This window comes from Mus caroli, chromosome 15, assembly GCF_900094665.2.
Source record: "Mus caroli chromosome 15, CAROLI_EIJ_v1.1, whole genome shotgun sequence".
In the NCBI taxonomy this organism is placed as follows: domain Eukaryota; kingdom Metazoa; phylum Chordata; class Mammalia; order Rodentia; family Muridae; genus Mus; species Mus caroli.
The window spans coordinates 28951946-28962984 of record NC_034584.1 but is presented as its reverse complement, the minus strand read 5'-3'; the positions used below and the strand labels follow the sequence as shown (position 1 = coordinate 28962984).

Here is an 11039-nt window from a genome sequence, read left to right as displayed (position 1 = left end):
AAGCATTTGCATTTTATGCCTACACAGCCTCCCATTGTTAACCTTGAGAATCACTAAAAAAACAACTCCACCATTTTGGGTCAAATTTAAAGCAAGAATTCCCCACCTGAGAATGGCCTCGAATCGCGTGTTACAGGGAGCCTATAAGGAGAAACCTATTGGCCATCGTACTTTCCCATGAGGCTTTGTTATTTCCCAAGATCTATAATTCCCAGCATTCCAGAGAGTTACCTAGTTCCTGGGCAGGTGGGGCTTAGAGGTTAATTTGAGTTTTTTTTTTTTCTTTTTTTCTTTCTTTTTTTTTTTTCACCTTTTATATCATTTTATTTTTATTTTTATTTTTTTTTGATTTTTAATATTTTTATTACATATTTTCCTCAATTACATTTCCAATGCTATCCCAAAAGTCCCCCATAGCGCCCCCCACTTCCCTACCCACCCATTCCCATTCTTTTGGCCCTGGCATTCCCCTATATTGGGGCATATAAAGTTTGCAAGTCCAATGGGCCTCTCTTTCCATTGATGGCCGACTAGGCCATCTGCTTGTGGACGTTGTACATCGTGGTGCGGAGCCTAGTGCGCACCACGATGTACAACGTCCACAAGCAGTTGATGGGGATTGCATTGAATCTGTAGATTGCTTTTGGCAAGATAGCCATTTTTACAATGTTGATCCTGCCAATCCATGAGCATGGGAGATCTTTCCATCTTCTGAGATCTTCTATAATTTCTTTCTTCAGAGACTTGAAGTTTTTATTATACAGATCTTTCACTTCCTTAGTTAGAGTCACGCCAAGATATTTTATATTATTTGTGACTATTGAGAAGGGTGTTGTTTCCCTAATTTCTTTCTCAGCCTGTTTATTCTTTGTGTAGAGAAAGGCCATTGATTTGTTTGAGTTAATTTTATATCCAGCTACTTCACCGAAGCTGTTTATCAGGCTTAGGAGTTCTCTGGTGGAATTTTTAGGGTCACTTATATATACTATCATATCATCTGCAAAAAGTGATATTTTGACTTCATCTTTTCCAATTTGTATCCCTTTGATCTCCTTTTGTTGTCGAATTGCTCTGGCTAGGACTTCTTTCTTTTTTTTTTTTTTTAAATCACAAATACCGTCTGCATTTGGATGGAGTCTTGCCCTCTTTGAGTATTTCCCAGCAACGTAAAAAGACTTGATTTTGACTTGCTGGTTCATAAGATATATGCATTTCGTTTTGTGATCATTATTATTATTTTAAATATAGATAGGCTCAGTTGAAGAAGTTCTCCCAAACGTTTGAAAGCTTGAACCTATAATTAGTGTATGTTCCTGCTATGATCTAGGCATTTATCCTATAACATTTAAAATAAGGCGTGTAATGAGTTGAGTAGAAATTATGATTTATTGTCCATCTTCACCCCCCTTTCCTTTCCTTTTTTCTATTTTTCTTTCTTGCTGTTGTTTTTGAGATAGGGTTTTGCTGTGCAGCTCTGGTCAGCTTAGAACTTTCTATTAATACCAGGTTGGCCTGAACTTGTGATGACCTTTTGGCTTCTATGTCCTAATGCTGAGATAAGAAGTTTGGGCTATTACTGCTTCTTTGTTCTTTTGGAAAATATAAAAATATATAGGGAATTGATATCTAGCTCAGTTGGCAGAGTGATTCCTCAGCACATACAAAGCTTGAGTATGATTCTGTAGCATTGCATAAACTGTGGACAGTAGCAGATGTCACACACACACACACACACACACACACACACACACACACACACACGCATGTGCATGCACACATGCACACTTGAAAAAAATTTTTTTTTGAATCAGAGTTTCTTGTAGCCTAGGCTGGCCTGAATCTATAATATGGCTAAAAACGACCTTAAACTCCTGATCCTTCGGCTTTGACCTCCAGCTGCTGGGATTACAGGCCTAAAGATTTACTTTGGCTAGAGTTTTGAGGTCTGAGGCCCTGGTTTTGATCTTTCATTCCACAAAAAATGGATAAGACCTAAAAACCATCCTTCACTTAACAGATTCGGGACCAATAGACGTGGCTGATTTTAGAAATGGGGACAAGACAGTGTAGGATGGACCTGACACCTCTCTCACTCTTGTTCTCTCTCTTCTTCTGATGCCAGAGATAGAACCCAGAGCCTTGTAGACAGTAAGCAAAGCCTCTGATGTATTAAAAGGATGCATACGTAAGGCATCTTGATAGTAATATACTGTAATCCATAAACTAAGACAGAACTTTGAGGGTTGGTGATTTAGCTCAGTTGGTATTTGTCTATAATGCATGAAGTTTGGAGTTATGTGTCTCCGTGGGTGTGCAGGTGCCCACAGAGACCGGAGGTATCACATCCTCTGGAGTTACAGCTTATGAGCATCATGACTGAGGGGCCTCTGAAAAGGCGTGGGTACTTCTAATCCCTGAGTCATCTTTCCTGCCCTAAATCCTGGGCTTGGCTCTAAGCACTACATATAACTGGCTATGGTGCCTCAAGGTGTAATCTGGGATTTGGGAGGTAGAAAGTGAATCAGAAATTCAGAGTCATCGTTAGCTGTAAAGTGAATTGGAGGCCATCCTGAGTCTCTGGATTTATTGAGACTCAGTCTCAAATAAACTAACAAATGGACAAAAAACCCCCCCAAAAAAACAAAAAACAAAACAAAACAAAACAAAAAACCCCGAAACAATCCCCAACTCCCTGCCTAAAATCCTTAATAAAATAAAATAACACAAAACAAAACAAAACAAAATAAAATAAAATAAAATAAAATAGAAACTTTGGACCAATAGTTTATAATAAGAAAATGAAGAAATTTATCAACTGTTGAGGTGAGGAAAACCTACACACTCTCTGAGTGGCTACTTGAAAAGCACATATAAATCTCTGGGGAGAGAACTGAGGTTATGTAGTACAAAATCCTGGTAGACACAACCTTAGTCAAGCGATGGAAGTTAGTGTCGCTGATAATTGAGTCTGACATAGAATATTTTTGTGATATTCCTGACAAAGATAATGTATAGCCTGGATCAAATCCTGGGGGCGCGTCAAGTATACCCCAGTCCGTTTCTTTTCCTTGCTCTCTCCTCTCTTCTTCCTTCCCTCTCATTCCACTCATATGCACATTGGAAAATTTGGTTTTGCTGTTGATTAGTTTTGGGGGGGGGGCTGGGATACAACTTTCCAACTTGAGAATCTAATCTCATAAAATATCTGAAAAGATAAAATTTGAAGATTAACTCCTTTTATTGGAGTGGAAATAGTACTCGGGATGGATCCCAGGGTCCGAAGCTTGTTATGCAAGTGCTTTCCATGGAGCCCCAGCCCCAGCCCCATGAAGAATTAAAGAATACAGTTTAAAGATATGCTGAGTCTAAAATTCATTTGCCAAAGAAATGACTAGGCATTAGCTTTATCATATACACACAAGCAACAACAAATGGACTCGGCAGGTTTTATTTATATATTTATGTGTTTAGATATATATGCTATAATAATAAAAGGAAAAGAGATGGCTAAGTGGCAGTGATGGTATATACTTTTAATCTTAGCAGAAGTAGGTGGATCTCTGAATTTGAGGACAGTTTGATCTATAGAGTGAATTACAGGACAGCTACACAGAGAAACCCTTAAAAAGCCATGAATTTGATGAACTTGAGAGGGATTAGGGGAGGAACATGGGAGGAGTTGTGGGGCAGAAAGAGGAGAAGAGAAGTGATGGTAGACAGCCATTCTAGATTCCTGTCTGCAAGCATAACAGAGTATCATCAATAGTGTCAGGGATTGGTGCTTGCCCATGGGATGGGTCTCAAGTTGGGCTGGTTATTGATTGGCCATTCCCCCAGTCTCTGCTCCATCCCCTGTGCTTGTATTTCTTTTAGACAGGATAAATTTTGGGTTGAAAGTTTTTGTGGTGGGTTGGTGTCTGTATTTCTATCTCAGCAAAGCAACCTTCACCAAGCAGTTGATATTTGGAAATCTCTCTACCCCTGGCCCTATTTTGTCATGCTATCTCCCTCACCTCTTCTTCTCCACCTTGAGAACTATTGTAAATATGATGCAGGTTCTAGTATTGCTTTCACCATATCCTTTCAGTCTTGGGGAATTGTTCTGTTTTTAACAGGTCAAGAAGTCAGGATTTGTTTTGCAAATGGTGAATGCATTCCAAAATTAGTGACATTTTCCTTAAATTTTCTCAGTTCTAAAATATCCACAGGTTGCCATTCAAATTCCTGACAACTTGGTGGATGATCATTGTCTGGTAGTCTTTGTTGTATACTGATTAGTTAAAGTCTGTTTTCCAACGTCCTCTGGTTGGTTTTCTCTAATTTTGTCTTCTTTCACTACCTGAGTATATTCCCTAATTGATATTTTAAGAGCCTCCTTTTCCATAAGTTCTTATAGTCTCGGTTCAAGGTTCTGCTTCCCCATTTTAATTTTTCTTTATATTGTAATTCTGATATTTTGCTATTTATTTCATTTTGATTAATTTTAAAAGGTTTTCCTCTAAGCCTTACTTTCAATTCTCATTATTTTCTCTCTACTTCTCAGTCTGATCTGTGAGTTGTTGCTTTTTTTTTTTGTTCTAGCATCTTTCCCAGGTCCTGTCTCCAACCTCCATTTACCTCTCTCTGTTGCTTATCTTGACCTATAAGTCCCTAGACCTGTAGTTCCAGTGTTTCCTCTAGGCTGGGTTGCCAAGTCTTAAGTTTATGTCTCTGTTGCTCAGTCTCGTCTGTGAATTTCTGCATCCTCTGTTCTAGCATTCTTTCCGGCTGCTCCTTGCAATCTTCATTTTCTCTCTCTGTCACTTATCTTGACCCTTAAATTCCTGTATCTTTAGTTCCAGTGTTTCTTCTAGGCCATGTTGCCAAGTTGTAAATTTTTCTTTCTGTGGTTCATGCCACTCTATAAATTCCTGTATCTTCTGCTTTAGGCCTGATTCCATGATTTTAATGTTTCTTTATGTTGTAATTTTGATATTGTAACCTCTACCTTATTTTGATTTGCTAGTTTTAGTAAATGATCCTCTAAAATCTGCTTCCAAATTTTATTGCTACCTCTTTGTTGTTCAGTCTCATCTATGAAATTCTACATCTTTTGTTTTAGCTTCTTTTCCAATGTTTCCTCTAATCCTTTTTTCTAAGACTCACTTTTTTTTTTTTTTTAATCTAAGGCCCTATCTCTTGAGAAGACATAGTAAATCAGGCTACTCAGTATCGTAATAATTATAACTGGGCAAGGTGTTGATTTCATTTAAATCTATCCCTGTCATACAATCAAAATATCATCCCATAAGGTCTAAAAGGTATTTATTGTCTTTCTCATCTTTAAGTACTTAAAAATTATCTTGTTACCTGATCTGGAGCTTGTTGTATCTTTGTGTCCCTCTGCTGTTCGACTCAGGACACTGCAGTTCACTTCTGGACTGTCCTGCCTTTGTTTGGCAGCCTGAGTATTGGTTTGCTAATTCCAGTTGGTAGAGCCGGTCTGGCTGGTTTGCATTCTGTTTAGATTTAGGAGATATCAGGAAAGTGAGTACCAGAAGGCTCCCTCTGGCAAAGATGCCCGGAGCAGCCCGCTATACCTGTGAGAAGACTTTAGAAGGTTAATTACTGTTTCTTCAGCTGTCCAATCACAGTTGTGAAGGTGTTCTACAGGCAATTGAGCCCTAGAGTCCTTGTGCCTTCTTTTATGGTCCCAGAATCCCGAACCATGTTGCAACACCAGCACTGCCCAAGTCCCAGCTCTGGCTGGGGTGCTGCCTTTGGCTACCATGGTCTGCCTGGCGCTCGGGGACAGAGCATCTTAGCAACTCTCCGAAGAACCCTCAGACCCACTCAGCTTTCAATCCACGTATTGCTGTATCCCTGGATCGCAGCCCCAGGCATTTATTGGGTGGTGATGGTGGTGGGGTGAACTTTTATTTCAGGTTAGTTGGGTTCTAAGCAATATGTTGGTGTGCCAAATGTTGCAGCAACTTCTTACCCCAAAAAGTTCGTATAAAAACAAACAACTCAGTTATTATATTTATAAGCTATATGCCTAGATTGGGCATATATATCGCTATACTAATTTATCCCCCAGCTATGAGACTCCTTGCTGCTTGCGGTTTCTCCAGGCCATGTGATTCTGCTCCATTTCCCTTCCACCTCCTCTTCCTCCTTGAGACCTCCCATCACTCCTTTCCCTTCCACAGTCCAACCATCAGTTCTAGCCTTTATTTGACAAGTCAGAATGGGGAGAATTTTCAGTGAGATCACCTGAGTACTGAGATCTACTCCTGGTCTGGGGGGGGGGGGGTCAGTCCCTTTTTGAGGAAGCAGAATTAACATCAAAATACAAACAGCATGAGGGCAACCTACCACTTAAGTTCTCTTTCTTTGTTGAGTCTGTGTGTGGTTTAGGTGTCAGGGTGACTGTGGTCTCATAGAAGGACTTTGGTAGTGATCCTTCTGTCTGTATTTTGTGGACTAGTTTGAAAGAGTATTGGTATTGGTTCTTCTTTGAAAGTCTGGTAGAATTCTGCACTAAAACCATTTGGCCTTGGACATTTTTTGATTGGGAGACCATTAATGATTGCTTCTATTTCTTTAGACCTTGATTTAACTTTGGTAAGTGGTATCTATTTAGAAAATCATCCATTTAATTAAGGTATGTTCAATTTTGTGGAGTACAGGCTTCTGAAGTAAGACCTACTGATTCTTTGAATTTCCTCAGTGTCTGTTGTTATTGTTCCCCTTTCATTTCTGATTTTGTTAACTTGGATACTGTCTCTCAGTCTTTTGGTTAGTTTGGATAAGGGTTTGTCTATCTTGTTGATTCTTTCAAAGAACCAGCTCTTGGTTTTGTTGATTCTTTGTATTGTTTTCTTTGTTTCTAACTGATTTCTAACTCTCTCTGTTCTAGCTGCTCTCTGGTGGGCTGGACTGGCATGCTAGCAGTTCTCTAGCTAGTCCCCACAGTGACCATCCACCCTGCAGTCAGCTGTGACAACACCCATCAACCCAGTAGAAACAAAACTCTAGAAGCTTATAATTAACCAAACAGATTTATGTATCAATATATTCTCAATTCACAAGATGCCAATATAATAATTTCAGAACCAATTGATAACAATAAAAGCTGCCCACCTAGAGTAGACAAATACCCCAATTATTGTATCATTAAATATCATAACTACTTGTGACTAATTAAAGCCATGATGGTTCAGCTTCTTCTTCCTGTTCATCTGCTTCCATCTTGGTCTCCCTCTCTCCTTGAGACTCTCTCTGTCTCTGCAACTCTTAGCTCCGCTTCCCTTTTCCCTGTCCAATCACAGGCCTCCTCCTGCCCTAATATTTTCATGTGACTGGAAAGGGAAAATCCTGTCACAAGGTCATCTTCTTGTGTTTCAGTTGTTTTAGGATTTCAAGGGATTGCTGTAGTGGGGTAGCTGTGCTTTGGAGGTGTCATATTGCCATGGCTTTTGTTGATTGTGTTTTTTTTTTTTTTTTGAGGGCCTTTAACTGTGTGGATTGTTTTGGTCCCTGGATGTTCTTGTTGCAGTAGGTATTTGGAGGTGGGTAGATGTCCATGGTCCTGGTGTAGCAGCCCTCTGATGTGTATCTTTAGACTGTATGGCTCCAGACCTGCAGGTATGTATGGTTCCAGAGCCACAGTTCTGATGAAGGTGGGAGGAAAGGTGGAGGAGAATACCAAATTTTATTTTTTTTACAATTATCTATCTATCTCTATCTGTCGTGTGGGCATGCATGTGGAGGTTAAAGGACAACTTGTTCTCTTCTTCTACCGTGTAGGTTTCAGAGACTGAACTCAGATCATCAGTCTTGTCCTCACATGCCCTCCCTACCTGCTGAGCTGTCTCACCCATCCTGTGCCCAGTTATCAGGCTGGCATCTGTTAGGGAGAATTATGTATCATTTCCCTTGTTAAGTTTGTGACTATCACTACTCAGCTCTCTGTCACTCATAGATTTGATGACTGAACACGTGAATGCAAACAACTCCTTTGGTGTGCTGAGTTCCTTAGTGGACTGTTTTCTGCCTGGAAACAGTGTTTTCCCTCTAGATTCTGAAACACCCACCTTTCTCATCTCCTCATTTCTCACTGATTAACCAACTTCATTTCTCCTGTGCATGCCTTCACCTTTAGCAGCACATTAAAAGGGAAGAACATTCCAGAATTCGATCTTCCACTTCCACCTACACCTCTGATCAGTAGTTTCTCATGGCTATAGAGCCAGGGTTATAGAGTCAGGTTATAGAGCAAATTTTAATTGCTAACCTAAATTTCTCTTCTGCTCTCCAAACTTAAATATCCATATCTTAAATTTCCATTTCCACTTGAGAGTCTAAGGAGCATATAGCACCATAAATCCTGAGAGATTGGTTCTTCTCACCACCAAAGCCATTCTCTCTTGTTATGAACAGTGATACCTATCATTTTTAAGCATTGTGTCTGTTTAAAGATCTTAGTATCTTTTTTTTTTTTGGTGTTTAATTCCTCATTCTTTATTCCTTGTATCAGTAGATTAAACAGCTAGTATTTCCCCAAGTACTGATTTAGATGTAAAAGCACCAGTAAGTTTCAGAGTAACATTCAGTAACCTCTTTAAATGCAATTATCCTTATTATAAGCTAAGCAGAATAATAATTTAATGCCATAAGTGAACTACACACAAAGCCTGAACCACAAAAATGGTTTGCACAGCCACATACAGGTTTAATCAACTCTCTGTTCTCACAATGAAAGTACTTACATTCCCGTCACTAGAGCACAGCCAGAAACACTTGTGCTGGCATTGGCTCTATAAGCTCTGCTGTTCCCACTACTGAAGGCATTTGTATTGGAAGCTTTATAGTCATCAAGGAAGATGAGGACTGCTAACACTTAGCAAATACTAGTTTCTTTAAAAAAAAGTGTTCTTTAGAAAAGAATATTAAAAACAAATGATCTATTAAGTCAAGAAATTAGTTTCTTTCAAAAAACCACATGCCAGCTCATTCTCTTTAATAACTTCTCCCACCACTGTCCTCTAAAACCTTGAGATACACAAAGCACAAGCCTCACCATTTATAAAATCAAACAAATTTATAAAATCAATTCAGATTGTATGTTATGCATCAAAGGTATACAGCTTGGAATACACACATCTATCCAAAGAATAAATACTACTTCCCTCCTTTTGGGTGGGACTGCATGGTTTGCAATACTTTAATTTTGGAGTTATTAAAGCCAGTAAGCAATTCAAATATGGTCAGATAAAGACAGGCAACGAGACGCTCAAGTTGAAGACCTCTTTCATTGCATACCTAGCTATCATGATATTACTGTAGACAACAACTTCAATGTATGGCTTCCACAGAAAATACCAAAATCTCAGGAATTACGAACAGTGTCAAGATCCATAGTTGGCTTCATCAAAAGCTTTTCTAGCCCATTTCAATTCTTCATTCATAGTTAGTAAGTCTTTAACTCTAGCAAACTTCCTTGGATCCTTTCGAATTAGGAAGACAATATCTTCAACTTGCATTCGACCTTGTCTTCCAATCGACATTGCCTTGTGAGTCATTTCAGTGATGAACTCTATGACAAGGTCTTCTAGAATATCCACCGACTCTGTGTAAGGATTCTGGTCATCCCCAAACCCATACATCACACAGCGCCATTCTTTCTAGAAAAGTCTCTTTCTCTTCCCCTGGCCACCTTCCGCTCCTCCTCCAATTTCTTTATTTTCCTCCTCAAAGGTGGTGTCTTCCTCCTCATCTGCCATGCTAGCTGCTCGCCAGCCTCCTGTCTTAGTATCCTTTTTAAGTTATTGTTCTTTAACGTTCACAGACAATCTACCAAATGTATTATCATTTTTTGGTCTGTAAAAGACAACCCCAAAGCTGACTGCGATTTTACCCTGGTTTTTCTATGGCAGCAGCTCCCTGCCTGGTCTCTTGTTCTCACCATTTCTCACTATAGGAGCCAGGACAATGTTTGAAATACATGGGAAAACCATTACTCATCTACTTAAATCTAAGACTCCCCAGAACTATCAGCAAGGGACCCAAACTCTGTGTCATGACTCACAAGGCATGAGCAGGTCCTCAACAAACTCTTGGACTCTGTCTTTTTCACTCTCTTATTCACTTGGCTTGTATTAGTTTTGTATTGCTGCTGGAATGAATTATCACAGACTTTAGCAACCCTATTCTTGTTCAGTCTTCAAGGTCAGAAGTGTTAAGATCAACGTAGAGCTGCATACTTTGTGGAGGCTCCAGTTGCCATTTCTAATTTTTGAAGGCCATAAATATTCTTTAGCTCACGAATCCATCTTCCCTCTTCAAAGTTAACAATGTAGAGCCTTTACTGTCTATGACTCTTCTGTCTCCATCTTGTAAGGACATGTGTGTTTGTTAGGTCCAGATAGATAATTCAGGATAATTACTCCATTTTAAGATTCTGAATTTAATCATATCTGCAAAGTTCCTGTTGCCATTAAGGTAACATTCTTAGGCCTTAGGGACTATGGTGTGGGCATCTTTTATAAGGGCATTACTCAACAATAGCTCCAGCCTTAGTGACCATTTAAAGTCTCAGACCCACACAATTAATTCACTTTTTATTTTGAGATATTGTCTCTCTATTTTTCCTTCAGCCTGAATGTCCTTCCTATTCACTGACTTGCATGAATGCATCTCAGGTGAGGCCTTCTTCCAGCATTTCATTGAAGAGACACAAGCCTTCTTCCTCACTCTCTTGCATCTGTGGCCACTCTTCTCCCTTTTTCTCTTTCTTCTTTTCTTCCTTACTTTACTATTTCCTTCCTGTGTGTATTATATTTTTCTCTCTGTGAGGTCAACATTGGTGTAGAATCAACTAGACCAGCTGGCCAATGAGCTCTGGGATCTTCTGTGAGCGGTTCCTTTTTGCCAGCCAGTGCAGGGATTACAAATATGTACCTCTATGAATAAACTTTTATGTTCATACTGAAGATCAAAACTCAGATCCTCATGCTTGCATGGCAAGCACTTTGCTCACTGAGCCATCTCTCTAG

At 39.5% G+C, this 11039-nt stretch overlaps 1 pseudogene; it reads right to left on the bottom strand.

The window, feature by feature from the left end:
* Positions 1-9392: 9392 nt before the first annotated feature.
* On the bottom strand, positions 9393-9767 carry LOC110309997 (annotated as a pseudogene).
* Positions 9768-11039: the final 1272 nt, after the last annotated feature.